Genomic DNA, 25674 nt, shown 5'->3' on the forward strand with positions numbered 1-25674 from the left:
AATAGGGCCGCAAGGGAAGAGGAGTGCCGGTATTACGGTGCGCCGTTCTCCCTATCCTTTGCGGCCGACGTGGTTAGCGGTGGAACCAAAGACCATTTCCACCGCTGGGCGCCGGAACTCTTCTGGCGATACGTGTGGACGCGTGATGGCAGGATCTATCTGCGCCAACGACCGGGAACTGACTCTCCGAGACATCGCATAAGGACTGAAAGTGACTTGGCTCGTGTTTTTGGTTCTCTTGACGTTTGCTCTCAGGCATAAATATAATTTAGGTACTTGTACTGATATAGAAATAACAGTAGCATCAACTAAGCATGTATTTCAACCGTTGTCTTATGTATTTTGTGTTCGCATTTTATATATTTTTTTTCGCTTAATAATAGTTTGTATGTTATGTAATCTCTTTTTGTGCTTTTCACTGGCGTGCATTGCAACAACAACAAATATGATAGCCCTATATACACATTCGCATGTCATTTATTTTTTGTTCAACACGTTCACAAACACTTTCCACGTCACAGAACACATATTTAACCTTAATAGTAAACATTTCACCTCACTATTTTTAATTACACACGTAAGGAAACCGGGTCGTGACACCATATTGGATATACATACAGTTTTGATTTTGTGTGCATGTAGGCACCTATTATCTAGTTTTTTCCCTAGTCACGCCTAAAACTAAATTACTTAAATTAGCTCTTTACAACCCGGGCTCGTTGTCAACAGGACAAGATGATTTTTTGGTCGCAATGAACAGGTTTGACGCCGATATAGTGGCGATTTGTGAGACTTGGATCAGACAGGGACAAGAACAACGCGCGCCGCGTGTCCCCGGATACAAATTTATAAATGCTCCGCGACCCACATCGATGCGCGGTGGCCGCGGCGGTGGGGTAGGCTTCTATATCAAAACTATCGTGCGCGCGCGGCGTTCTACCCACCCTGCTGCAAATATAGAACAACTGTGGCTATCTGTTTCCCTTAACGGTCAAAGTTACATAATAGGTACTGCTTATCGTCCAAACTGGGTCAACGTTGACATGTTTTTCGATGCCCTTACAGACTCTTTAACATACTTCTCTAAGCACGACCGTGTTGTTTTGATGGGTGACTTTAACATCAACGTGCTAGACACAGCAAACAGTAATACGTCTAAGTTTAAATGCTTTCTCAGCTCCCAAAGTTTAGAGCAAGTAGTAAAGGAACCTACTCACTTTTCTGTGGATAATGACACCCTTCTAGATGTTATCTGTACTAACGCGTCTGTTACCAATGTATGCGTCTCTAATATAACTGGTTCTCTCGGTCATGCCATGGTAACGATTACTTTGGCAATAAAACGACCCAAGGCACCGCCGAGAACTATCACTTATAGGCCAATTAAGGACATTGACTTGGCGAAGTTTGATAGGGATCTGCAGGCAATAGACTGGGAGCTGGTATTAAAAACCGATTCCGTAGATGCCATGGTGGAGACTTTCAATTTGTTACTGCTGACCTTATTTGACATACATGCTCCTAATAAATCAATTACAATCAGGCGTAACACCAATCTACCGTGGATCACTGATACTATCAAAATTATGATAGAAAAGCGTAATGAGGCTCATATTGCATATCGTAAGTCTAAATCGGAAATCCACAAACATAGCTATTGTGAATTAAAAAAACTAGTTGCTCAAAGTATATATTTTGAAAAACAAGCCTATTATAATCACCATATTAATTCAAATTGTCATAATTCAAAATCACTTTGGAAGAATCTTAAAAAAAATGTTTTAACAGACTCTAATAAACGAGATTGTCTTCCTTGCCATTTCAACGATCCAAATTTGATCAACGATAGTTTTTTGAATGTTCCTGGTGATGATAAGGTTGATATAAACACACAAATGTTCTTTGAAACTCGACGATTAGGTAGTACCTCGTTTAGCTTGAAGCCAGTCGATGAGAGTGATGTAGGTAAATATATACTCTCCATTACTACCAATTCAGTTGGTGTAGATGCAATTAGTAGGGACATGGTTCTGCTCACCCTTCCACGGACGCTGCGAGTGATAACATCAATCATTAATCGATCTTTACTGCATGGCCAGGTGCCAGCAATGTGGAAATCAGCTATGGTTACACCTTTACCTAAAGTGGACAATGCACGTGAGCTCAAGGACCTCAGGCCCATAAGTATTTTGCCTTTTCTCTCGAAGATTCTGGAAAAAGCTGTTTATGACCAATTATATAAATATGTAGAGGGTAGCAATATTTTGCCACAATTACAGTCAGGTTTTCGTAGGGGTATGGGAACTGTGACTGCCCTGATAGATGTTGTTGATAACATTATTTCGGAACAAGACTCTGGCAAAGGCACCTGTTTGGTGCTGTTGGACTTTTCTCGCGCGTTCGATTGCATAAATGTTAGCTTATTACTCTCAAAATTAAAATACTATGGCGTAGATTTAAAGTCTCTCTCGTGGTTCAGTAGTTACCTGGAAGGCCGCGCTCAGTCAGTCAAGATATGCAAAGAAGACGGCACTTTGTTAATATCTGATTCTAGACCGGTAAATCGTGGTGTCCCTCAAGGATCGATACTTGGTCCTTTACTTTTCATTTTATATAGTGCTGATATAACTAATGTTATTAAGCATTGCAAATATCATTTATATGCGGATGACGTCCAATTATATTATTCAGCTCGTTGTAATGAATTTAGTAATGCTATTTTTAAAATTAACGAAGACCTCGTAAACATCTCCAATTGGGCTGAAAGAAACTGTCTGCTGTTGAACCCTCTTAAGACCAAGTACATGATTATGGGCACCAAAACACAAATTTTCCGTATTTTAAACTGTGATCTTCATTTAAAAATCAATGGTTCCTCACTCGAACGCGTAGAAGAGGCGAGAAACTTAGGTGTAGTGGTTGATAGCCAGTTGAGGTTCGAGAAACACGTAGGTGAATTGGTCAGGTCATGTTTCTTTCGCTTAAAAATCCTGTACCAGATTCGCAATCTCTTAAATGAGAACGTTCGCATGATTTTGTGTGAATCGCTGGTTCTATCCAAATTAAATTACGGTGATATCGTCTATGGACCACGCTTGCAACAAAAGACTCGCCGCTTGATACAGAGAGTACAAAATGCTTGTTATAGATTTATTTATTCAATACCTCCAAGAAGCCATATATCTCCGTATCTGAACAAATCGTCCATTCTCAATATGTCTTCTCGGAGACATCTCCATCTTGCATGTCTACTTTTTGGCGTTTTAAATAATAAATCACCGGAATATCTCTTTTCCAAAGTATCCACATCAACTTTTCATAACCGCCATGGTACTAGGTCAACTCGACGTTGCCTTTTGGAAATGTATCCACACAGAACAGTCGCATTTACTGGTTGTTTCCGATATCTCGCGACCAAATGCTGGAATGATATCCCTCCACCTGTAAGACAACTAAAAAGTAAGAAATCTTTCAAATTGCACTTTAAAAAGATATTACTGGAGAAACAAAAAACAGGGATACCATACGGATTTTTGGTCGCGGATTTTAGGATATAATTATTTTTACGGTACATTCTTAACGGCACGTTTGCGCACTTTATAACACTTTATAACACAAGTATTACTTACACATTTTCTATATTCTTGTTGATCATTAATTGTATATGTATGTATTATTTCCACTTTAATTTGTATTTCATTTCACAGCAATGTATATAATTATATTTATAATCATAAATTGTTTTCTCACCTTACTTTAAAATTACCTTAACCTATTTCTTCATTTATACACATTTCTTTATTTATTTAACTGTAACGTGATCTGGGTGCCGGCAGAATATCAGTGCCTCACTCGAAAGGGTGAAGCGTATAGCTGAGTCGGAACCATTTTGTTTTTGCTGCAATGCACACAGTGTTGGTAAGCATTTTTTTAATGTTGTGTACGTAATTTTAAGTCAATTGTATGTTTTTTTCTTCTTCTCTTTTTGTTGTTCTGTGTTGCATTTGTAATTGTGTGTTATTGCAGCATTCAAATAAAGCTTTTATCTATCTATCTATCTATCTATCTATCTATTTGTATATTATATATATCGCTGTCTGAGTATCCGCAGCACAAGCCTTTTTGAGCTTACCGTGGGACTCGGTCAATCTGTAGTGTGTAAAAACGTCCTATAATAATATTTAAAAAAATATGTTGTATAAAATTAAATGAAATTCTTAGCCATAAAAAAAAAACAAATAACTTTTTTCAATCCATATACCTTTCTAAAATCACAAAAGGTTTAGCAAGTCTGATTGCCGCCATATATCTCCGAGCAGAACTATTTGTATTTAATTTGAAGCGGTGACCTAGTCCAATGGGTCCATTCTCACAAGAATTTCCCGTGCATTGAAATAATATTGAAGATGGATTAGTCGATTCGCCAAAGAGAATCGAGTATTATAGAGAGTTACTCTCGAAGTAAAATGTGTAATCACAGTTCATAGACTGCCATCTCTTGACACAGGCTTGAAACATTTGAACCTGAGTTTTGACAATTTCGCCCATATTCTTAGCTTGATATGTTTTAAAATATCAAATATTAATATTAGCGCCATCTAGCTGAGCGTACCCCAAAGGTGTAATGCCATCTAGGCCACCGTACCTTTTTCTGTATGGTACTGAGGTACGTTTTTTTGTTAGACTATATCTGCCTATATGGATGTCTTTGGTCGAACCCAATGTCGAGGGCCTATTGTGACGACAGAACGTGTCAAGACAGAATCGATTGCCTCTGTCACTTTAATTACATTAAGTCATTAAGGCATTAAGTCCGCCATTTGTACATGTTTCTTTGGTTGTGTAATAAAGTTTAAATAAATAAATAATTACCAATTTGCGAACTGAGTGTAATAAGAGTGCTACCTGTTCATACCTAAAATATGGAGACGCCGGGACAGGAAACAAACCATGGTCGTCGACTTACGCTGCTAACTTTCTTACTAATAGACCACTGCAGTACCTACACTACCAACTGACAAGTGTAAAAATATGGGCGTTTTGTAAATTTGCTTCTTTGAGCAAATGAGCCTGAAGCTATACCAATTATTATAACGATATTTTTGGTGTATGTTATCTTTGAAAGCCTAGGCGCCCTTAAACTCTAAGATCGAACAAGAAACCGACTAAATTTGAATGAAATTGTTAGTAGTAGTAATCTGGTCGTACTTTTAACGGACGAAGCGAAGGGGATCAAGTGTGTCAAGTCCCCCGATCGGGAGGTCCCGATAAATTAGCGGGACCGACAGCTGTTTGCGTTACCGTGGACTTCGCCTTAATTGCCTGTGTAATCTAAAATAATCCACGTTTGTAAATTCAAAATATTTTTTCACAAAGACGGTCAACCAAATCTTGGCACTATACTAAAAACTTTACAAAAAAAAAACTCCTCAACTCTTCATGGATCCCATCATCAGAGCTCCAGATTAATATGGGACCACCTTGGAGGTGGCTCCTTTCAAACAAAAAAAGAAATATTGAAATCGTACTACGGGTCTTGGAGTAATCTGTCAACATGTATTGTTTAAGAAATCATCATTTCTCTCTTTGCCTAGCCACATCCCATCTCACTTGGGGTCGGCTCTCTTCGTCAATCTTCGCCACTCTCTTCGGCTTTGGGTCGTCGTGTCATTGACTTGTGCTTTCTTTAGGTCTTTGTTGATACTGGACATCCAATTTTGAGGGGTCTGCCTCGCTTTCTCATGCCGGTGTGGACTTTACTGAGGACTTTTCTGGTCATGTGATCTTCGGGCCTTCTCATTACGTGTCCATACCACCTAAGACGGGTCGCAGTTAATTTTTCTTCAATGGGTCTGACCTTGAAACTTCCTCGGATGTATTCATTTCTAACTCTGTCTAACAAGGTGACACCTCCAGCCCATCGCAACATCTTCATCTCCGTCGTATGTAAGTACTAGTTTTTGTGGTGTGGACCTTTTTCATGGGCCTGCATTCCGCACCGTAAGTAAGGGCGGGGCGCACAGCTGTTTTATATTTTTATTTATTTAAGAAATCATCATCATTATCACCAAAACAGTCCCATCATCAGAACAGCTCCAGATTAATATAGGACCACCTAAGAGATAGCTCCTATCAAAACAAAAAAAGAATTATTGAAATCGGAGTAATCAAGTAACCATACATAAAATGAACCCGAATATACTTATAACCTCCTTCTTTATTTTCAGTAAAGAAGTCGGTTAAAAACCGGCGGTATTTTTTTTAATTACTGTCAATGGTCTTTATAAAAAGCGTGCCTTTCTAAACCTTGACGATGTCGGAATCATCGACGAACATAATAATAACACTTTATAATTTATTGAAAATGTGGGGCGAAAATTTAAATCCCATGATTTGGTTGACCGTGTATTAATTTATTGTTTGTATACACCATGTTTTTATTGAATTCCGTCAACTTTGGCACATAATTAGATCCATTATAGGACACAGAATGGCATAGTTAGTTTTCTTAAATTCGTATTTAAAAAAAAAACATGCACCTGCGATAGATGTTACTTCAATTGCTGTTGAGAAACGGGCTTTACAATTTAACTCATACTAAGTAAGTGTCAAAATTATACATGTCAATCGCTAACTATGAAATGTATCTACTGAACACACCTACCATAACCGGTGGACACTCTATTTAATAATGAAAACATGGAAAAAATGGTAGATTTGCCCCCCCAGTCGAGATTTGCCCGGCTGTACCTGACCCAGTTATTTTATTTATAACTTTAAGGGGGTATTTTAATTAAGAACAAAAAATATATTGTGTTGAAATAAAATTACGAAATTTATGGCGTTTTATATTCACATAAAAGGTGTGTCAAAATGAGAAGGCGGCCCATTGAAAAAAATATAATAAGGGATTTTCCGACCACCCTCATATCATATACTTTTTTAGCACAATACCTGCCATCTATTAGATGGGGCAACATATTTCTTCCGTGAATCGCTGAGAATGGCATACGATTAAATTCAGTGCAATGTAGGAAAATTACCAGTGATCTATGGGAGTAAAACTTTAACAGAACCTTAGAGCTGACATAAATTTAAAATAAAACCAAGATTATTATTTTCAGATAAGTGTTAAATTTGATTTTATACCTAAATCCAAAATTTCTAATACATTACTACAAGGATATTAATATTTTCATGGCTGTAAGTACTCTAAAATGTCCGCTTAGCAAGTTTTGTTAAAGTTTTGCTCCCATAGTTCCGATCACTGAAGATTACTCTTTATACGAGTATGAGATAATCTTTTGACGATCGGTCTGGCTCAGACGGTAGTGACCCTGCCTGCTAAGCTGCGGTCCTGGGTTCGAATCCCGGTAAGGGCATTTATTTGTGTGATGAGCACAGATATTTGTTCCTGAGTCATGGATGTTTTCTATGTATATAAGTATGTATTTATCTATTTAAGTATATATATCGTCGCTTAGCACCCATAGCACAAGCTTTGCTTAGTTTGGGGCTAAGTTGATCTGTGTAAGGTGTCCCCAATATATTTATATTTATTTATTTATATTTATTTAATCTAATGCAGTGGTAATTGCATTGTCATTTCGAGTGATTATCGAATATTACAATTTTGAAAAAAACCCCACATAGTGGACCGATTTTCATGAAACATGGTTAAAAACACTCCAGACTAATTCAGCTTTCAAACAAAAAAAAATCTAAATAGGTCCACCCGTTCGGGAGCTACGACTATGAGCGACGTGAGGGACTACCACAGACAGACAGACAAACACACAGACAGACCGACAAACACGTCAAACTAATAACACCCCGTCGATTTTGCGTGGCTGCAACTAGGCAAACAATATAGACGTAAGGATTGAAATAGGATCCAAATAACAATATGTCATGTGGGTCATGCCCCCCCTCCTGGAGACTAGATTGGCATGCCTGTGCACGATACACATCGACCACGTGCCCCCCCCCCCCTTGAGTACGAAACTGGATCCGCCCTTGGTTTGAATAAATAAAAAAAGGTTAAATTGGGCTAGCCAATGTACCCTCTCGACAATAAGATGTGACGTAACCGCTAGCACAAAGTTTGACATGTTTCCAATACTTTACTTATTTGCCTCCAAGTCTACTAATTAACTACAAAGTACTTTGGCCGTCTCATGTACTCTGTCTACCCCTTTTGGGATCACCTCTTATTGTGAAGTCCCTGAGCACCATAGCCACATTACTTATTTACCTCCAAGTCTACTAAGTAACTACAATGTGGCTATGGTGCTCAGGGACTTCACAATAAGAGGTTCCCAAAAGGGGTAGACAGAGCACATGAAACGGCCAAAGTTTCAGTACCACTGCTAAGGCATTTTAACCTTTCGCATGAACGAACGTCGATTCGCGCAGCACGTTTTGAATTCTCTTTTTTTAGGGTTCCGTACCGAAATGTACAGTCGGCCAAGAAAGTGGTCTACCAGTTTTTACAAAAGTTTCTGAGAGCTCTAACTATCGCTAAGGTTGACTTGACACATGGCATGACGTAAACATCATATTTAAAAAAAAAAAAAAAAAAAAACAGATAAAGACAGACCTTGTTGTCGTGACGTTTAAACGAACCTCATCCGTAAGGTGGTAAACCACATTTTTGGTCGACTGTACAAAAGGCACCCTTATTTTAAATTACAGCTCAATATCTACGAACGTGGATCTGATGTATGGAGTGGTTAAGGAATTAAAAGAAAACGAAATTGTGATATATTAATTGTTGAGATTAGAAATCGAGGAGATATTAGCCTGAAACAGAAAAACACACTTTTACTTTTTCCTCTAAGAAGGGAAGAAAAGTTACTTTGATCCGTTCTAGCCGAGACTAGTACCCTTTACGAATGAATACTGTTAATTATAGTTATACATACCTTAGAAAAGTAATAAATACTCGTAAGAAAGCTTCATCATTATGTGTCTTTATCAATCTTGATCAATACAGTTTAAATACACCACATTATATACACACACACAGAAAAAGCACAGGATATTTACGAAGAAAAGTTTATTCACAATAAATGTTCAAAATAAATAATTTCTCGCTCATTGATATGACAGAACTGAGAAAAATATGTACATAATAAACAAAAGACGCGCGCTGGCAGTGGCATCCATTTCGGCCGGGCTGCCAGCACGCGCAGAACGGAGGTTGGTAGTTCCGGTAGTTCCATCGCCTACAGCCATAAATATATGATTATTGTCAAGAGGGCGCTGTTATTCTGATGTATCGTGGATGTATCAGATGTATGGAGTGACAGTTCAGTACCTACACAGTATAATAAAGAGTACTATCGTACAGTATGGCCACTCCCGCTCCCCGCTGAAAGTGCCGCCCACCCCCTCTCGGTTACCTCACAGTTACCGCCTGTCAAAAACGCGAACAGTCGACCTGTCATATGTCACTCATATAAGCATAGTACGCGTTCACCTACATGAGCTTAGACTGTGTGCTAGGAACGCGCCTCTTTCATATATTTGACCGCCAGTGTCCGAGGTGTGCCATAGTATAAAGAAAATTTATTCAGTATAGTATTCTAATGAAATTACGCAACGTGGCACGTAGTCAATTTAGATCATAACCTAATACTATAGTTTGATACGAACCTTTTAATTACCTTACTGTCCCAGATATATTAATTAATATCTTTACTATAACGAAGTTTCATCACAAAAATGGAACGAAGCTCTAGTTTCTCCAACGAACCAATGTAGATTTTAATTAAAGAAACTCTCAGCAATCTTTTCTTCCTGACACGGCCCCTTTTCGTCCCGTGGCTGGTAATCGGCCACATCTCAAAAAAACAATTTTTCGCGAAATCGCATGTCAAAGTTGTCACACATGTTTAATAGGTTTGTACGTCAGAAAAATAGCTTTAATTGAGTTAATCATGTTCTGGGCTGGATTAAACTGTTCAAAATGCTTCTCAAAATATACTTCTCCAATGTAGTTCCACAATTCAAATATAATTGTATATAATATTGTAACGGGATATTTGGATTTGTGACCGTATTGTAGGAAAGAAGTTGACCATTTTTGTGAAGACACATCTTCCAAAAATACTTTAAAGTAGACTTATTTTATTTTTCAGAATTGAAGTAGTAATTTGATTGAATGGCCCTTGCCACCGTGACCAAATAGCCGAGTGGTTCAGTTTGCAGGCTTTAACGGATTGCTATAACGGAGGAAGCTGGTTCGAATCCAGCTTTGGACACTTGGAGGCCCTAATATTTTTTTATATGACATTTATTTTAGTTTATAGATATATAATAGTGTGACTAATACTAAAAAAATAAATTAAAATATTTTATATAAAGATACACGTAACTTAGTTTATTCTAAGAGTCATGTGAATGATTCTGAACTGAACCCGAATCTGAAAAAATCTCAAATATGAAAAAAATTGAGTTGTGGCCATTTAGTAGGCAAGGACTTTTTGTCTTAATCAAAGTTCACTTTGAGATTTGAGTATGCAAATCCTTTAGGAATTAAAGAAAAGTTCAAAAGTAATTTAAAGTTTTGTTCCCTTAACAGGTGTTGCGATGGAAGGGTATTAAAATAAATATCGGGTTTGAGGTGCTTTGGGGTGGTTACGTGATGCGCTAAAATTGTAAGATAAACGAATAAAGATTAGGCAAAGCTTTTGTCTCATATTTTATGCCACTTATAGGCAAACAAGCGGACAGGGACCCACTCCTCAAAACTGGAAGTTACAAGTTACAATCGGAAGTCTCTTTCCAACTTGTCATATTAGACATTGACAAACCTGTAAATTGTAACCTGTAGCTTCGAGAAATGGGCCCGGTCGCCTGATTGTAAGTTTATGCGTAAAAGTCAAGGAAAATATATGTTTATAATTTTTTATCCTGATTGTCACTACTTGGGTGCGCTGTTCCCTTTTGCCTTACGATGAATAACATTGAAGTATACTATCACTTTTCAGTACTTAATAATAGTAGATAAAGATATCATACCAGTCCTTACACCCTGGCGGGTGTTGCCTCTGCGTGTGTCCCATGATACGGGCAAGGGCGCAAGGGCAACATCCGCTCGGTGTCCCCCTTACATTTCATTAAAGTGTCTCTACGCGTTGGCTTCGGCCCCGTGCACGCCTCACAAAGGTCCGGAACACCATTGTTCCATGATGGGAAAGACATACTATGATATGTCTCAGATCTCAGATAAAATGTAATTATCGGCCAAGGCAGGGCAGAGGTTAAAAATATTATGATCTGAGGCCAAGGTACATACCTATTTATTTTTCTGTTCGACAAGGCCGAAGCGGTAACTCCGTTTAGCGCAGCGGCCTGAAAGATGTGTTGTTATTGTCGACATATTTATTTCACAATGATGCAAGTCACAGAGTTCTGTAGTTTCTTCAGTAAATAATTTGAATACCACTTTACCTATTCACCCCGGCACATAACAACCCCAAAGCACCTTACTCCATTTGATTAGCCAATAATTTATTCCTCAGGGTCTATTCCCGTTATTGCCCTGATATTTCTGCGCAATAAGACTGTAATCTGCCCGAATGAAGGACTTAGACTCTTTATTTGAGATTTAACCGAATGTATTACGTTAAATATTGTCGTTTGAAGAAGATCTTTTCTTTTTAGGGTTCTGTGGCATACATCTTTTGAAAAATTCTCTTCTTAGAGTTCTGTGGCAAAGTTAATTCTTTTATATTGAGTCAGTTACATTTATTATGTAGCTCCTTGAAGAGTTTTTTAGAAGAAAATTTCACTAGTAACGGTTGAGAATTGCGACCTGTAGAGAAGAACATCCGGACATACAAAAAAATCTAATCGAGTCAATATATATGTTTATGAACGGACAAGAGGGGGCAAAATAGAAATACAAAAATCTGTCAAGGTGGTCAAAGACATGCACTAACCTTCTCTCCGGGAGTCAGGAACTGCAGGCAGGATTGGCTGGGGTCCACAATTCATCACGGAAGCACAACCGTTTTCACACATGTCTTATAACAGTCTGTCATAGGTGTCAACCACTATTTAGAGAGCCGCGTGGGCGGAGCGAGGCGCGAGGGGAGGGGAAACATATCTTTTAAATATATATGGTTAGGTAGGTAGAATTATAGGTAGAATTTTGAACAATATAGAATTAGACCTACGCTATCGTATATCGTATAACAAGTATGACTGTTCCGTCGTGGTTTTGCGTGGATGACGGTCGCGCGACGGCGATGCAAAAATCAAACCTTCGATCTCTATGGAAGTATCTTAAGTGGGCGACGTCGATGTATTGTACTATTGATGATAAGCGATACGATGCGACATGCGACGCGTCGTCTACGCAAGCTACGGCGTGATATATGCAAAGTTTGCCCTTTAAAAATTATTGTCAACTTAACATTATCTCACTGTCATTGTTGATGTAGCTCGGAAAGCGGCCAAGTTAAAGTGGGTCTGGGCTGGCCACGTCTGTCGCATGCCGAATTACTTATGGGCCAAGACTACGCGCTACTAGAGCCCCTCGAGTCAAACGGAGGATCCGGCAGACCTCGTCGGCGATGGTGGGATAATTTTGACTCCTTTTTGAGAGACTGGTCAGTTGTCGCACAAAACCGAGAGGAATGGAAAAAGAGGGGAGAGGCCTTTGCCCAGCAGTAGGACACAATAGGCACATAATAATAATATTAACATTGTCTTACTCAAACATGTTATTGACTGTACATACCGTACCACATGTCAGCGTTATGTTATTTCATCAATCAGCCTAACATCATAACATTAATAGATATCTACATAGTATGACATTTGACCTTTCACCCCGAAGGAGAAATATAATATAGTGGTTTCCTCATGACGTTTCCACGGAAAGCCAAGTTAGTATCTAAATATCATATTACATTTACGTCTTAGCATAATTCCGAGAGAATTGTTTACGAACATTGAATATTACATTATCTGTAATAAAATGACTGAAGTAAACTGAACTAAACTGACTGAAGTAAACTGAACAGTTTAAAGATACATATCACTCTTTCCTTTTCGTTCACACATTTTCCGCATTTCTACTTCTAGGGTCCTACCTCTACTTTAGTAAAATCCTTACTAATATTATAAATGGGAAAATGTGTGTGTCTGTTTGTTTGTCCGTTTTTCACGACAAAACGGAGCGACGAATTGCCGTGATTTTTTAAGTGGAGATAGTTGAAGGGATGGAGAGTGACGTAGGTTACTTTTTGTCTCTTTCTAACGCGAGCGAAGCCGCGGGCAAAAGCTAGTAATAAATAATTTTAAGTACTGAACATAATGATGTCATCATTTCATGAATTTTACCATCACATTTACCTTTTCACACTGATAGTAATATCTCATTATGTCATCGCACGTCTCTGTTATCTAAAACCGAGTACAAACTTATCTCGCATCTACAATAACTCTTATTCTATTTACAAAGAGAATATTATCCTTTCAAACAATGTTTAGTTAACTTGGTACACTGAAATAAAGCCATATGTAGCAAAGTTCTTATACAACAGTTATTCAGCACATTTTAGCTTGAAACGTGGCAAAGTTAAGTTGGTTTAAATAAGGCAACATATGGATAATTTAATGTAAATGATATACGCTGAAGTGGATGTCACGCAAAAATCTTTATTTATTTAAATTTAAATGATATTTTTGATGAAAGGCGTGTTTTCATACCGTAGATGGAAAAGGGAGCGCTGGTAGCCTAGCGGTAAGAGAGCGTGCGACTTCTAATCCGGAGATCGTGGGTTCGAACCCCGGCTCGTATGTACCAATGAGAGTTCTGAACTTATGTGCGAAATGTCATTTGATATTTGCCAGTCGCTTTTCGGTGAAGGAAATCATCGTGAGGAAACCGGGCTAATCCCAATAAGGCCTAGTTACCCTTCGGGTTGGAAGGTCAGGTGGCAGTCGCTTTCGTAAAAACTAGTGCCTACGGCAAATCCTGGGATTAGTTGTCAAAGCGGACCCCAGGCCATGATGAGATGGAAGAGGGATACGTTTTTTAACATACGACTGTTTTACAAGCAATTAATTGGGATACTACTATGTGTTTTCTGTAACATCTAATTGAAACACAGATGATAAAGGTATTCCTCAAATGATGAATTGGTGATTGTTTACTAGTTTATGTTCAGCAGCTTTTAAACACCATGAAGTCTTTAGATTTCCAATTTTTCACACAGATTAAGAGGATACGGTAGCGAAAATGCTAAAATGGAAGGGAACCCCCCTTTCAACTTGGGAATTTTAGTTAAATATACAAGTGTTATTAACTAGATTTATCGAAAAAAAATTGTCCATTAAGAACAACTCAGTCAAAAGATATTACAAAAAAATCTTTTAAATCGAGGTTCCGCACTCGACTTTTTCCTCCTTCAAAACTTAATCAATCGGAACGAAATTTGAGAATCTGAATAACAATGAAATAATCTATGTCGGACCGTTTAGCTTTTTTGGTTAATTGTTACCAATCTTGAGTATCACACCTTTTTTGCGCCACAATGAAAAAGGCCGTTTTCGGAAATATTTGATTGGCTCTAGAGTCCTTAAAAAGCAGAATATCAAAAAAATCAAAACGGTCCGACACATACAAAAATAGTAACAATTTGTGTTGAAAAAATCAATGCTCTGTCTTCAAAAACCAGGGAGGAAATAGTCGAGAGCGTTTGTATGGAGAAGTGACTCCTACCGTATAGTCTTAATTCTTATTTTTTACACCAATTAAAATAATTAAGCAACTGAAAACCTAAAGAGTCACCTTTGAAATATAACTTTGAAAACAATACAATTTATGAATTAAATGTCTAACAGATACCTAACAAGAACTTATTGTGTTCAGAATCTAGTAATTTAATCCAGAAACTAACTCGAAAGGATTAATCTCGAGCCTGCCTCTAAAATTTGATAAGTTAAAATCTGATAGACAATAAATTATTCAAGAAATAATTTTGAAGGAGCAAAACCTGTTTGGATTATTAAAATACAATTATGTAAATAATGAAGTGGGTCTATAAAATATAAATTGGTATTAAAGGTCTATTGAATTAGAAAGACTTACTTATAATTGTAGTAGTAGTAGTAATCACTTTATTGTGTGCAGCAGTTTATGTTGTTATTGTTAATTTTAAGAAATTACTGACCGGGGTGTTATTGATGGGCTACGATTTTTTTAGTTAACGTGTCTTCATACATTCTCCTTTACTGGAAAATTTATTTTTAATTTTTTTCAGTAAGTAAAACCAAATGTTAATAGTGGAGAAATAATTGTTAATTTATTTAAATTAATACGCCACGCCCCACGCGTTTACGTCATCGCCCAAATCAACTGTTTAGTTGTAAACTTTTATTGTTTTTTTTGTTTTCATGTACATGGATTAATGAACATATTTACATAATTATATAAGAAACTAAGACTAAACTTAAAAGCTAGCTAATGTCTAAAATAGGCCCTTGAGGCATTGTACCAAAGATACTGGCGACATTTCCTCGCTGTAAGAAATAATTGAATAAAATACCCGAATTATTAAAAAATATTGTGAAAAAAAAACTGCCCCGGAACGCAATTCTCTACCGATTGTCGTGAAATTCTGTGACCAGATTCTACGATATTTATTTATATATTTATTTGCTAAGGTTATCAGGGCTCTCTCACATTTTGTAAGCAATTTAACGGTAAAAAAGTGTTTGTAGTGAATTTGTAGTGAATTACCTGTTGTTTCTGTTTTTAAGAACTTATCTCACGCATGTCTATTTCAGAGCTTTCTCATGTATAACTTTAAAGTGGAAACTGTTTTGGCTTGTGAGCTACCTTTAATTTGTAAGACATATGTATTATTAATGCTGTGTGTTTCCCAAATCAATAAAGAAAAGAAAAAAAAAACATGGCGTATAAACGGATCATAAGTCGTAAAATAACTTCAGGATTCCCTAAAATGCAAATTTTATTGACGCTTAATTTGAACAACTAAAATTAAACTCTGCTCGTAATCCCGAATTTTGATAATAGCAATTTGGTTTTATCTTTCACAAAGTCGGTTTAGGGATTATTCTGTATTTAATTTGGATATTTTCGGAGCTTTTGGAATAATACCCAATATTTATATAAGTACGGTCAGAATCAAGAGTAGGTAAGTATTAAGTTATTAAATATAGCTTAAAAGAGTTCGTTTATACTGCACAGTTATTAAATAAAATGCACGAAAAAGAGTGGTCGGAATTGAAAGTTCTGTCCCGGGTGCAATTCTCTCTTCATTTAAATAATTGTCGACTAGATTTGAAATTGGGGGACACCTTACACAGATCAACTTAGCCCCAAACTAAGCAAAGCGTGTACTATGGGTGATAAGCGACGATCGTACTTAAATAGATAAATATAAAACATCCATGACTCAGGAATACATATCTGTGCTCATCACACAAATAAATGCCCTCACCGGGATTCGAACCCAGGACCGCGGCTTAGCAGGCAGGGTCACTAGTCACTACCAACTGAGCCAGACCGGTCGTCAAATAGCATTCATTTCTGACACTAAGATATTCCATCCATATCCTATGTACGTCAGCGTGCTTATGCTGATGTTGTGGGTCAGCCTCGAACAGCTGACCGGTTCAAGGCACCTACTAAGGTGTGTGATGAACGGGCCCCACTCAAGAAGTCCTCCCGCGCTAGTTGTGGATAAGGAGGGATTCACACTGGTGGAAAGAAAAAACAAGACACGCAAGGCGCCTCGAAAGACTCTGTGTGGCACTGCAGAGCTGGTTAGTTCTGGTGGTCGCAACACCGAGTAGGGCGCTCTATGTGTCTCGCCTGCACTACTCTGCCGTGGCAGACGAGGTGGTGGACTACGTTCGCCGGAAGACTGGCTACACGCTGCGGGTGCAACAGCTGCAGTCGCGTCACTACGTGCACTTCAGCTCGTTTGCGCGTGCCGCGGCCGCTGCAGGACACCATCGTGAGCGCAGACTTCTGGCCGAAAGGTGTGGTTTTTCGGCGGTTCCGGGGCAACCTGCCGAATCCTACACCGGGGCAAACGACGCAACGGAGCCACCGCGTTTACGTCATCGCCCAAATCAACTGTTTAGTTGTAAACTTTTATTGTTTGTTTTTTTTTCATGTTCTTATTTACTGTTTTTTTTTAATTTAAGTTTCATGATGCATTAGATTTATCTGTAATGTCATTGAAATATATTTTCAAATAAATAAATAAATAGAAGTTTGAATGTACATTGTATACCTAGCTAATATTTAAAGTGCTTTAAGTTCGGATATATTGTACGTCTACAAGGGTGAATTTCTCAGCGTGATTTTTTTGTGGCGGAGCTGAAATTCATTGTGTGGGCTAATTGTTTCCGGGTTTTAATTTTTTTTATGAAAACCAATCCTAAAATACTACCTTCGGAAACATTGCAAATTGTTACAAGTGTTATGTATATTTATTTAAAAATAATTTTCCATCGAAATTCTAATTTTGGTGTAGCGTCCAGAGCCTGTTTTTAGCGGATTATTGCTATGGTAAATCCAGTAAATCCGCAGCTATAAAGATAACTTGCCATAACTTCATTCTTTATTACATTAAGTATATTTTAAGATGACATAAGTCAATATTATTATACAATTTGACACTTATAACTGAGCACCAAAAGTTGTCCGGGGGAAAGAACCAATTTTGGTGGTAAGTATTGAAATCATTTTTATGGTTAAACGAGACGCAGCAAGACGAACAAACGTGTCGTAACATGACCATTCAGGTTCTTTCCTGCATTTAGACATGACACAAGTGTCATACCTTGCTGGATTGGTCCGCCCCACACAAAAATATCTAATTTTGGTGGGTCGTAATACTTTTTCCACCAAAATTGCATAAATTTTGGTGGTGAACAAATTGAGGGCAGTAACGTTTTTGTTTCTATTTGAAAAGTATTTATTACATGTTAAAAGTTTATTATTTCAAGTAGAAAATCTGGTGTTTCGGGTGTCCATGGGCGGCGGTGATCGCTTACCATCAGGCGACCTGTCTGCTCGTTTGCCTCCTATCCCATAAAAAAAAAAAAGAAAATAATACAAAAATGAATAAAGGGCTTTATTTTTGATTTTATTTTTTATTTTTGTGGGTAGACCAATTTTGGTGGCGACCATGTCATTGAAATCGTAATTTCTCTAAAACTACTTATTATAATGAAAGGTCATTGATACATAGCATTGCTAATAATTAGTTATGTAACATCAGTACATAATTTCAACAAAAATTACAAAACTAAAAAAATCCACCAAAATTAGGCAAATTTCGAGTATGTTGAAATTCACCCACAAACATTATTCGGTTAACGTCAACAAATATGTGCTTAGTCAATCCAATCCCAAATTACTACAAACTCCTGAAATCTAAACCGAGAATGAGCGAACTCCAATATATATTATAAAATGTAGTTACCGCCCGCTATCAGCGCTCCCGGACGTTTGTTCAACAACCTTTGTTTAAAAAACTCATTCTTTTTATGGCTCCATTTGAATGGAAATTGAAGCGCTTGCTGCCAGTGATAAATCTGTTAATTTAATACTAACTCCGAGTGTGTGCGTGGACGCTGGCGCTGCCCACGAGGATAATATATTTGTTTTATTTTAAAATGTTTTTATTTATCATGTGGCTCAGAGTTGCGCCCTGTTTTCATTACTGGATTAAATTAAAGTATATAATAAAGCGTTTCAGATCGTGGTCTGCACAAACGTCGTCGTGTGAGGGGTCGGTCAGAACACCTGCATACATAAACGAACATCACATCTAGTCGTCGGTCGCTGGCTGGGAGCAACATAGCGTAGCTCGTTATGAACGTGCGTTATACTGCCTATTCCGCTGACTAGACGCAAGTGGCGTATCTAGCGGAGCGGCAAGCGGCGTGGGGAAAGGAGAGCGACATTCAAATCTATACATTTTGATCATACCGCTTAAACTACCGCTCTTGCTTTTCTGTTTCTTCTCTCTCTTCTTTGTCGAATCCTCATGGCTGAGGGACGTGACGAATGTGGACACTCTTCACCAGTTGTCTCCACGCCACTCGATCCTGGGCCCGGTGCATGCTAGCCTGCAAAGTCTTTGTCACAGACGTTATTCTGTTTGCCCAACGTGTGCCCATGCTTCCACTTCTTTGCTTCCTTGCCATGCGTCCCGTGATCGTGAGCTTCTCTAGACTATCTGGTGCGGTCCTGCTCAGATGGCCAAAGAAACCCAGCACACGTTGGGTTTTCTGTTTCAGAACGATACAAAACATATATTCAAACGAATCTGTTTTGTACACTCGTCGCGCCCAGACCTATCTTAATCAGTTCCCTTTCAGTTTGCAGATGATTTGCAGTCCGTCTGTATCAAACCTAAAGCTGCGTATTTACACGTGACTGTAATTTTCAGGTATTCAAAGAGATCAATCGGGGAATTGCAAATCCCTGAACATAACGGAATGACCGAACGGATGAATGGTTCATCGATTTTTGCATTTGATTGAAACCGACGTCCTCAGTGGAATGAATATTATACGGAATGAGATGAATTTTAAATTAAAATACGTAACTTAAATGAATGTTTCATAGATTTCATTCCTTTAACTAGAAGAAGAAGTATTGGAGGTTCTATGAAGAACTTCCTTCTATTATATAAAATTCTTTGTAAGTTTTTTTGATTTTTGTAATAATATTGGCATTCTGAAAGCTACTAGTATATTTCGCCGACTTGGTTAAAGTCTTGGTGGCTCAGTTAGCAGAGTTCAGGAGTATCGCAGCGCAGGAGGCCGAGAGTTCGTCTCATTCGAGGCAGAAATTTTCGACTTTTAAATTTCTTCTAAGCCTAAAAGTGACGAAGGAATGGGGATTTGACGAACCAAGACGATGATTATCAGTAGGTAACCATATTTATGTAAACAGTTACCGATGTATTATCTATTCCGTAACTAATCTAATAACTTTTAATAACTATCTAGGGTTAGTGGATGATCCAACTGACAAACCGCTGCCCAATCAAACTTACTTTCTCCAACTAATCATAACCTTACATCCATTTCAAAAAACATTTATTGTCAACCCAATTCTCACTTCATATGGTTCACTATTGAAATAGGCCTCGAAAGCGAAAAGGTCTGGATGCTTAAGCAAGAGTACCCTCGTCAATCCGGTTGACGCCTATCAGAAACCTTTCGTATCTTTAGAAGTAGTGCGTCATAGTTTGCGTGACCGGTACCACATTTTTTTTTGTATAGTAATTTTGTTATAAAGTGTTTTAGCCGTAAAGGCATTCATTGAATGAGAATAAAAATAGTTCATATATAGAACTTATACTAAACGTTATAAATATATGTACAGCTTGTAGTTTATTACCTTTTAGGTACATTCAAGTACCATAACAGGTCAGAGTATATTAATGACTTATAAATTATACAGAAATAAATTAATAGTTTAAAAAACACTATAAAACACGCTTTTATAAATGCACGTAAAAGCCAAAAATAAATTATGGATCGTTCAAGTTGTCTCTATTTGTGAGCTGATGTTTAAAAACTATGTGCTTTTAATTATAATATTTGATTGTAAAAGCGTGGGGCGCTGGAACAGGAAATACTTTTTGTATAACTTGCTGATAAATCAAATTATGCTATGTTACGGGAAGGAGGTTACACAGATTGACGCGCTAACTGGAGTTGCAGCATGACTAGTAGGTTCTACATTAAACAGTCAAATCAATTAAAAGTCAGTGTTCAAAGTAGGTACCAGTTTGTCGAACTCAGACAAAATATGCGCTAGTAGCGAGGAGAGTCGACAGTCACCGACACTTAGAACGCCGCTTTTTTCCGGTATTCAAAATACAAAAGGGGAAAGTGTCTACAGTGACAGGATGCAGAGTTCTTGTTCGTGGACGAGATATCTTTGGTTCTCTTTGGTAACCCTTAGGCGGCATATGTAAACGTTATGTTCTTATGCAACTTCATTCGCCAGGAAGTTCGGATTAGTATTTGTTTACAAGAAAGTCTTTCCTGTTCCAGCGCCCCACGCTTTTACAATCAAATATTATAATTAAAAGCACATAGTTTTTAAACATCAGCTCACAAATAGAGACAACTTGAACGATCCATAATTTATTTTTGGCTTTTACGTGCATTTATAAAAGCGTGTTTTATAGTGTTTTTTAAACTATTAATTTATTTTATACTTTTTAGTCATTAATAATGAAATACTTTTAACATTTATTTATAAATTTGTTTCAAGTAGTCGGATTTTACATGCCATTTGTGGCTTAACGTGTACTTATTGCTAATTGCTACTTAATAATAACTAGCGGCTACCTTCTTATTACGGTATTATCATAAAAATGTTTATACCTAGTAAGTTATCCGTTAAAGATAGACAATATAGACATGTGCCATCGCGGACTTTTTGAAGACATTAGAGAGACATACTTTCGCCATACATTGTTTTGAAGCTCTCAGCTAGAGGGATTTTGTTTGACTCGATTAGAAAATATTGTCACATTTCAACTAATTCAAACAAAATTTAAGTATTTCTTTTTTGCCGAGCCCCCTTTATTTGCTCTTAAGGGTCACAAAAAACCCATTACCCAACTTATTTTAAATACAACGTTGATCTTTCTTTTATGCGGGGGCTTCGCCCCCGAGCCCCCTTTTCGTTACTCTTAAGGGTCACAAGAAAACCCTAACCCAACTTATTTTAAATACTACGTTGATCTTTCTTTTATGCGGGGGCTTCGCCCCCGAGCCCTCCTTTTCGTTACTCTTAAGGGTCACAAGAAAACCCTAAATCAACTTATTCTAAATACAACTTTGATCTTTCTTTCATGCGGGGGCTTCGCCCCCGAGCTCCCCTTTGTTTGCTCTTAAAGGTCACAAGAAAACGCTAACCCAACTTATTTTAAATACAACGTTGATCTTTCTTTTATGCGGGGGCTTCGCCCCCGAGCCCCCTTTGTTTGCTCTTAAAGGTCACAAGAAAACGCTAACCCAACTTATCTTAAATACTACGTTGATCTTTCTTTTATGCGGGGGCTTCGCCCCCGAGCCCCCTTTTCGTTACTCTTAAGGGTCACAAGAAAACCTTTTTTTTTTTGATGACCCAGGGGGAATCCATTATGGATCCCACTGGCCCGGGAGAAGCCAGTGGGTATGTCCGACTCACACGGACTAAACCCCCTGGGGCGTTCCGCCGCTCGCTGTTTGGACGGGGTTTCGGGCACTCGGTTGTAGGCCTCCGATACCCCGTCAGCGTTGCCCTTGCGGGGCCTTCTCGAAGGCTGCTTAGGCAGCTTACTGCGCTGAAGGCCCTCGGAACACGGGAGGGCCTTCCAGCTCGGAACCTCGTTTAGGCGGGTGATGGGACTCCCGATCCATCACCCGCAGGTTCCATGGGCGCCAGAAGAGTTCCGGCGCCCGGCGGTGGACATGGTCTTTGGTTCCACCGCTAACCAAGTCGGCCGCAAAGGATAGGGAGAACGGCGCACCGTAATACCGGCACTCCTCTTCCCTTGCGGCCCCACCAATGCCGCTACAGCGGAGCGGCCCCGCCAAGGTCGCAGAGGGTAGGGAGAGTGGCGCACCGCTATACCATCACGCCTCTCCCCCTGCGATCCCACCTCGGCCGCCGAGGACAGGGAGAACGGCTCACCGCAATACCGACACTCCTCTTCCTCGACGGTCCTCCGCCAATGCGTCACAAGCGGGCTTATGAAGCCCACTTGGAGCATCCTCCTCGGGCCAGCTCGCCCAGCAACAAGCCGGCCCTGGTTGCCTCTTCGCTTCACCGTGGGTGACCAAGCCACGGTTACTAAGCCCCTCCACCACGACAAGGTGAGCAACCTGCGGGGGTCACAAGAAAACCCTAACCCAACTTATTTTAAATACTACGTTGATCTATCTTTTATGCGGGGGCTTCGCCCCCGAGCCCCCTTTTCGTTACTCTTAAGGGTCACAAGAAAACCCTAAACCAACTCTTTTTAAATACAACGTTGATTTTTCTTTCATGCGGGGGCTTCGCCCCCGAGCCCCCCTTTGTTTGCTCTTAAAGGTCACAAGAAAACGCTAACCCAACTTATTTTAAATACAACGTTGATATTTCATTTATGCGGGGGCTTCGCCCCCGAGCCCCCCTTTGTTTGCTCTTAAAGGTCACAAGAAAACGCTAACCCAACTTATTTTAAATACTACGTTAATCTTTCTTTTATGCGGGGGCTTCGCCCCCGAGCCCCCTTTTCGTAACTCTTAAGGGTAAAACAAGAAAACCCTAACCCAACTTATTTTAAATACAACGTTTATCTTTCTTTTATGAGGGGGGCTTCGCCCCCGAGCCCCCTTTGTTTGCTCTTAAAGGTCACAAGAAAACGCTAACCCAACTTATCTTAAATACTACGTTGATCTTTCTTTCATGCGGGGGGCTTCGCCCCCAGAGCCCCCCTTTTCGTTACTCTTAAGGGTCACAAGAAAACCCTAACCCAACTTATTTTAAATACTACGTTGATCTTTCTTTTATGCGGGGGGCTTCGCCCCCCGAGCCCCCCTTTTCGTTACTCTTAAGGGTCACAAGAAAACCCTAAACCAACTTATTTTAAATACAACGTTGATCTTTCTTTCATGCGGGGGGCTTCGCCCCCCGAGCCCCCCTTTGTTTGCTCTTAAAGGTCACAAGAAAACGCTTACCCAACTTATCTTAAATACTACGTTGATCTTTCTTTTATGCGGGGGGCTTCGCCCCCCGAGCCCCCCTTTTCGTTACTCTTAAGGGTCACAAGAAAACCCTTAACCAACTTATTTTAAATACAACGTTGATCTTTCTTTCATGCGGGGGGCTTCGCCCCCCGAGCCCCCTTTTATTTGCTCTTAAAGGTCACAAGAAAACGCTAACCCAACTTATTTTAAATACAACGTTGATCTTTCTTTTATGCGGGGGGCTTCGCCCCCGAGCCCCCTTTGTTTGCACTTAAAGGTCACAAGAAAACGCTAACCCAACTTATTTTAAATACTACGTTAATCTTTCTTTTATGCGGGGGCTTCGCTCCCCGAGCCCCCTTTTCGTTCCTCTTAAGGGTAAAACAAGAAAACCCTAACCCAACTTACTTTAAATACAACGTTTATCTTTCTTTTATGCGGGGGCTTCGCCCCCGAGCCCCCCTTTGTTTGCTCTTAAAGGTCGCAAGAAAACGCTAACCCAACTTATTTTAAATACAACGTTGATCTTTCTTTTATGCGGGGGCTTCGCCCCCGAGCCCCCTTTATTTGCTCTTAAAGGTCACAAGAAAACGCTAACCCAACTTATCTTGAATACTACGTTAATCTTTCTTTTATGCGGGGGCTTCGCCCCTCGAGCCCCTTTTCGTTACTCTTAAGGGTAACAAGAAAACCCTAACCCAACTTATTTTAAATACAACGTTTATCTTTCTTTTATGCGGGGGCTTCGCCCCCGAGCCCCCTTTGTTTGCTCTTAAAGGTCACAAGAAAACGCTAACCCAACTTATCTTAAATACTACGTTGATCTTTCTTTCATGCGGGGGCTTCGCCCCCGAGCCCCTTTGTTTGCTCTTAAAGGTCACAAGAAAACGCTAACCCAACTTATTTTAAATACTACGTTGATCTTTCTTTCATGCTTCCCCCCTCGAGCCCCCCCCCCCTTTTTCTGTTCTTATCTTCCGGCACCATCATCAGGTCTTGAAACCTAATCGTAGTCATAGTTCATTACAAGACTTTTCTAAGAAGCCCAAAAACAGCTATGATACGATATTCCATCATGTAGTTCCAGTTCATATCTTCCGGCTCCATCATCAGACCTTGAAACCTAATCGTAGTCAAAGTTCATTACAAGACTTTTCTAAGAAGCCCAAAAACAGCTGTGATACGATGTTCCATCATGTAGTTCCAGTTCATATTTTCCGGCTCCATCATCAGACCTTGAAACCTAATCGTAGTCAAAGTTCATTACAAGACTTTTCTAAGAAGCCCAGAAACAGCTATGATACGATGTTCCATCATGTAGTTCCAGCTCATATCTTCCGGCTCCATCATCAGAACTTGAAACCTAATTGTAGTCAAAGTTCATTACAAGACTTTCCTAAGAAGCCCAAAAACAGCTATGATACGATGTTCCATCATGTAGTTCCAGTTCATATCTTCCGGCTCCATCATCAGACCTTGAAACCTAATCGTAGTCAAAGTTCATTACAAGACTTTTCTAAGAAACCCAAAAACAGCTGTGATACGATGTTCCATCATGTAGTTCCAGTTCATATCTTTCGGCTTCATCATCAGACCTTGAAACCTAATTGTAGTCAAAGTTCATTGCAAGACTTTTCTAAGAAACCCAAAAACGGCTATGATACGATGTTCCATCATGTAGTTCCAGTTCATATCTTCCGACTCCATCATCAGATCAGCTCAACAGTACCATATTATTGTATTGTCATCGGAACTACATATAGCTGCCAATTTTCATTACGCTACGACTCCTGGAAGATGGTTAAATTAGCTTCCTCAGATTCCATTACATACATAGTTACATACACGACGACCTAATAAAAGCGTGTTAAAAAGCCGACCGTCAGTTCACCGGACGGTAAAGGCTGTAAAAAAAATCTCAATATATCA

The sequence above is a fragment of the Leguminivora glycinivorella genome, chromosome 8 (assembly GCF_023078275.1).
Source record: "Leguminivora glycinivorella isolate SPB_JAAS2020 chromosome 8, LegGlyc_1.1, whole genome shotgun sequence".
In the NCBI taxonomy this organism is placed as follows: domain Eukaryota; kingdom Metazoa; phylum Arthropoda; class Insecta; order Lepidoptera; family Tortricidae; genus Leguminivora; species Leguminivora glycinivorella.